Genomic DNA, 5,913 nt, shown 5'->3' on the forward strand with positions numbered 1-5,913 from the left:
TGTATTATTGTTGTTTTATTTAATCGTTTTTTTTTATTTTGTCATTGTTTTTGTTATTATTATTATTATTATTATTATTATTATTATTATTATTATTATTATTATTTTCATCCAATTTCGAAAAGGAATTTAATGAGTTCCATTGTAAGTTAATATATTTAAGTGCATTTCTCCATATAGTGGGGGGGGGGGTTTGCAACATTTGAAATTCAGAATGATGCAACCTCAAAATCCAGATCAGGATGATGGTATTCCTACTTTTATGTGTGTATTAGTTGGTAATGGTGGATCAGGCAAAACAACATTTGTTAAAAGACATTTAGCTGGAGAATTTGAGAAAAAATGTTTCTATATTAGGAGTTGAGGTACATCCACTTGTATTGCATACAAATTGTGGTCCTGTTAGGGTCAACGTGTGGGATATGCAGGCCAGGGAAAGTTAGACTTAGAGATGGCTATTATATCCAAGGTCAGTGTGGAATCACATTTTTGATGTTACATCACGTGTAACATAAGAAAAATATCCCATACTGGAATCGAGAACTAGTGAGAGTGTGTGAAAATATTCCTATAGTTCACTGTGGTAACAAAGCCGATATTAAAGACAGAAAAGTCAAGGCAAAAACTATTGTTTTTCAAAAGAAAAAGAATCTGCAGTATTGTGATATCAGTGTTAAAGCAACTACAATTTTGAGAAGCCTTTCCTTTGGTCAGCAAGAAAACTTATTGGTGATCCAAATTGTTGTCCCACCAGAAATAACTACTGATCCAGAATGGCAAGCAAAGCTTGATAATGATATGAAAAAAGCCCAGAATACATTGCTTCCTCATGAAGATTATGATTAGTGGCTGTTTTGTGTAATTTTGTTTCTTGTATGCTACAGAATGCCCTGGAATCCTCACCTTCGATTTTTTTTATATATAAAATGTTCACGATTTTATCATTTTTGTATTTAACCCTTTTGTATTCATTATCATTTATTATTATTATTATTATTATTATTATTATTATTATTATTATTATTATTATTATTATTATTATTTAAGTTTATTTATTGTTATTATTATTTTTATTATTTACGTTTATTTATTGTTTTTATTATTATTATTATAATTGAGGGCGCTGTTTAGGCATACAAGTGGTTGCATGGTTGTATCGCTGGTCCTGTTTTTATAGTTTTAATGGTTCTAACCCCTGTTTTTAATTTAAAAGTGCCATAAAGTAACTCTACTTGTCATGCTGAAGACAGTGACATATAATTCATCGAAATCGGCCAAGTGGAGTCCAAAATCTGAGTGTGCTAAAAATTGAAGCGTACACCGCGGTTGCTATCGAGTATAGAACAAAGGACGTCGCCATCTTTGCAGCTGTCCAAAGGAAGAAAGGTGAGTCATGAAGTGCAACAAGTGTCAGAAGGAATTACCGTCCGATGAATGTTATATAACCTGCAGGAAATGCCATAGGAATCTTTACTTTACATGTTCCGGACTTTCAGAAACAACCTGGAAACGCAAATCCACTGCCAAACGAGAAGAATGGAAGTGCCTAAACTGTAGAGAGAACAAAGAAACGCCAGCAACCACGACTCATCTGATTATTATGCCGGAGGCAGAATCGGACGATGAACTGAATAGACAAAAAAATACCGGTGAGTCTTATAATCTGAGATCCGTAAATTTATTACTAGAAAAAAGGTTTAGAAAATATAAAAGCCAGCTTGGTAGATCGTGTCCAAGAACTATTTGATAAACAGAATAAAGAAATAACAAAAAAAAATTAGCGAATATGAAGAGTTTGTTCAATTTAATAATTCAAAAGTCGAAGAAGTCTTACAAACGGTAAAAGACATTAAAACCAGCATTAACGCATTAACTGACAGGCAGCACAAATTGATAAAAGACACATCGGAACTCCGTCAAGAATTTAATTCCCTGAAATTACAATACGAAGTTTTAAACCAAAACAACATATTTTTTTTTGTCATAAACGGTCTTTCAGAAACCGAATCCACAGAAAATCTCAGAGACGTAGTTTTAAAGTTAGGCCATGCAATTGACATCCCCCTACAGCATAATAATATTCAGACCATAAATCTGTTTCCCAGGAAGAACAGAAAACAAGGCTCGCCATGACCCGCACCAGTCATAGTTCGTCTGACAAGCAAGGCTACAAGAGACAATCTCATAAAAACCAGCAGACTGAAAAAAACAGTAGTCAAGGATTTAAATGCATCGCAAGACAATACGCCAATCTTTCTATCTGAGTATTTAACTCCTTTCAATCAGAATCTTTTGTACCAAGCAAGAAAAGAAAAACACAGAAAAAAAGTATCAATTTTTAAGGATCAAAGACGGCAAAATATTCTTGAGAAAGTCACAGGCTTCAAAGTCTATACAAATAAAAAGCTCAGAAGATATAGACAGGTTGCCAGAGTGAAACAAAAGACTCCAACTTAGTTCAATAAGAAGATCTCAACACAACAAAAATGAATGTGAACCATCAGATAGATGTAATTACACCAGAATACATCAGTAATTGTACTTTCGAATCGCTTGATGCATGGAAACAAAACACAGTACATGCGAGAGGTCTCTCAATCTTGCATATTAACATCAGAAGCATCCGAAAACATTGGTTATTATTACAGGCTTATCTGAGGAATTTCACTGATACTGATATATTGATTCTTACAGAAGTATCCATAACTAATGACGAAACGACTGCTTTCCAAATTCCAGGCTTCCAACAACATAGATCATGCCACCAAACAAAAAGAGGGGGTGGAATATTAATATTTATCAAACAAAAATTAATAGTAAAAGAAACGGCCTATCAGTTTGAGCATGCTGAAACCCTCTGCCTCGAAATCATTAATACCGCGAACACACAGCATCCCATAATTCTAAATGCTATTTACAGGCCACCAAACTTTAACATGATAAAATTCTTGCACGAACACAATTGCTGGCTTTCAAGCCAAGAAATATGCTCAACCGAACACCTAATGATAATTGGCGACATAAACATAAATATTGCAAATGAAAACCAGAACAACACTGTACAAAACCTAGACACACTATCCATGTATAATCTAATACCAACAATAACATGTACTAGAGAAGAAATATTCGGAAATACTATCACTGCCTCCTGTCTAGATCATATAAACGTCCGAGCACCACCAAATAGTTACACTGCATCAGTCATAAAGTGCAAAGTAGCAGACCATTACTTCACCGCTCTAAACCTGCACACCAAGACAATATCCATGCAATGTCCCACAGAAGAAAAGCGACAGAAAACAATAATAGACGAAGAAATAGTCAACCACGAAATAAGAAAAACAGACTGGAAACACCTGGCATCAGATTCAGCAGATATATTATACAACAACAACATTAAACTCACACTGGAGGAAATATATAAGAAAGCTACAAAGAAAGTCCGAATTCGTTCAAAAACAACACAAAATCCTTGGATAACACAAAACTTAATCCTAGATATACATAGAAAGGACGCTTTATGGAAAGAATTAAAGCGATATCCAAATAACACAACTTTAAAAACTGAATATAAGATAACAAGGAATCGCCTTACAACAAAAATCAGAAATGCAAAAAAAAAGCTACTACAGAGACAAACTAACCTCCGCACAAAACAACATGAAACAAACCTGGCATCTGATCAATGAGATGTTAGATTTTGTTCCCAACACCACCGCCTCCGAAACCATAAAACACAGCTTCATGAAAGACGCAAAAACCTATCCAACCACTAGCAAATGTCTTTAACCAATACTTTGCAGACTCCATCCAAGAACTGCATAGAAATATTCTCCCAATCACAAAACGAGACCCTCAACTTGGGCCACAATCAAAACAGACATTATGGTTCCCAACCATAAAAGAAGCAGAACTTCTCTCAGCAATACATAAAATCAAACCAAACAAAGGCCCAGGAATAGATGGTATCAGACCTAAAGATATAAAGCAACATGCAACTAGTTTAAGTCCTATCCTACTAAAACTAATAAATAAAATATTTAAAACAGGACAGATACCAAGTATGCTAAGGACCGCCATAATCACATCCATATGCAAACAAGGAAAAATAAATTTATTCAGCAATTACAGACCCATAGCAACATTACCAATTATCAATCAAATTATGGAGCGGATCATACTGAAGAAACTCACAGCATACACTGAGATCTTTCATATTATCCCCAAAACACAATATGGTTTTCAGAAAAATAAGGGAACAACATCTCTCTTGAAAGACTTTACAGGCGTAATTAATACCGCCTTAGACAAAAACAAAATTGCCATGGTAGTCTTTATTGATCTAACTAAAGCATTCGATACACTTACACATCAAACCTTGTTAGAAAAGCTGAGGCATGTTGGAATAGACGGGCCTCTTCACAGGTGGTTTACAAACTACCTCCATAATAGAAAGCATATCACACGTATCTGGTCAAACTGAAGCAGAGAGCTACCAGTAACCTGTGGAGTGCCACAGGGAGCTGTACTCTCCCCAACTCTATGCAACATTTACACGCACGATATTAATCAGTTACCACTCAAAGGTAAGATATTCCAATACGCAGACCATACAGCAATAATATCCATCCATAATAACGCAAGCATAGCCCAAACAAATATGCAACATGGTATAAATCTGATCATAGACTGGCTCACGAAAAACTCCATACACCTAAACTCAGAAAAGACAAAATTAATGATATTCAGAAATCCACTGACTCGACCAGTTGATAACAAATATATAACCATCCGACATCCACTTTCCATCATAAAAAACACACAGAACAGCAAAACCACTACAGTCACTCAGGTTGAAACAATATGATACCTTGGAATTTACTTCGATGCAGATATGAACTGGAATAGCCACATAAACCATCTACACAACAAACTCCGAACAATAAGTGGCAAACTCTACAGGTTAAAAGAAATAGTTCCCACACGCCTAAAAACACTAATATGCAAAGCACTATGCCAAAATATACTAAGATACGCTATAACAACGTATGCGTTCTGTGCACCCTACAAATTAAATAGATTAATGTCGCTACAGTACAAAATGACAAAATTGATCTTTTGGGGACAAAGAGAAAATCACGACCCTATAAACATTGCAATGTCAGAACACAAAATACTGACAGCAAAACATTTATGTCACTATGCAGCCATGCTAAAACATTATTTCGATGCCAACTACAGGACAGTTAGAAAAACATACCGTATAACAAGACCTCAGACTACTAATTATATCACATATGAATACAATAATCACTACGGAAAGGCCACGCGAAACTTCTACATCCCAGACATGATAAACAAATTACCTTTTGAATACGGAACCCTTCCAAACTACAATAGCCTGAAAAGAGCTCTAAGGACATACTCTGAACAAGAAACACGCACCCAAAATACCATACAAACTTAATGAAACACAATATATTCTTTCAGGCTTCCAGTTCAGCGACGCATCAATACATTCCAAGTTATTGTGTGTGTGTGTGTGTGTGTGTGTGTGTGTGTGTGTGTGTGTGTGTGTGTGTGTGTGTGTGTGTGTGTGTGTGTGTGTGTGTGTGTGTGTGTGTGTGTGTGTGTGTGTGTGTGTGTGTGTGTGTGTGTGTGTGTGTGTGTGTGTGTGTGTGTGTGTGTGTGTGTGTGTGTGTGTGTGTGTGCGTGCGCGCGAATTTCTCAATCATAGATTTCGTAGCTTCCCAACACAGCAAAAAAAAAAAAAACCAATACCTAATAACCAACTGGTGTCATCCTCAGATTAGCTTACATATAAGCTTCGAGGATGAAAGCAAAGAAATTAGTTCTCATCCAAGATGTATGATATGTAACCAAATGCAAGTAATGTACGTATCACATGAA

General features: G+C 35.6%; 1 pseudogene; it reads left to right on the top strand.

Moving 5' to 3' along the window:
- Positions 1-214: 214 nt before the first annotated feature.
- Positions 215-846, top strand: LOC150108738 (GTP-binding nuclear protein Ran pseudogene; annotated as a pseudogene).
- Positions 847-5,913: the final 5,067 nt, after the last annotated feature.

This window comes from Typopeltis vanoorti, chromosome 3, assembly GCF_054136105.1.
Source record: "Typopeltis vanoorti isolate ZY-2024b chromosome 3, IOZ_Tvanoo_1.0, whole genome shotgun sequence".
Taxonomy (NCBI): domain Eukaryota; kingdom Metazoa; phylum Arthropoda; class Arachnida; order Uropygi; family Thelyphonidae; genus Typopeltis; species Typopeltis vanoorti.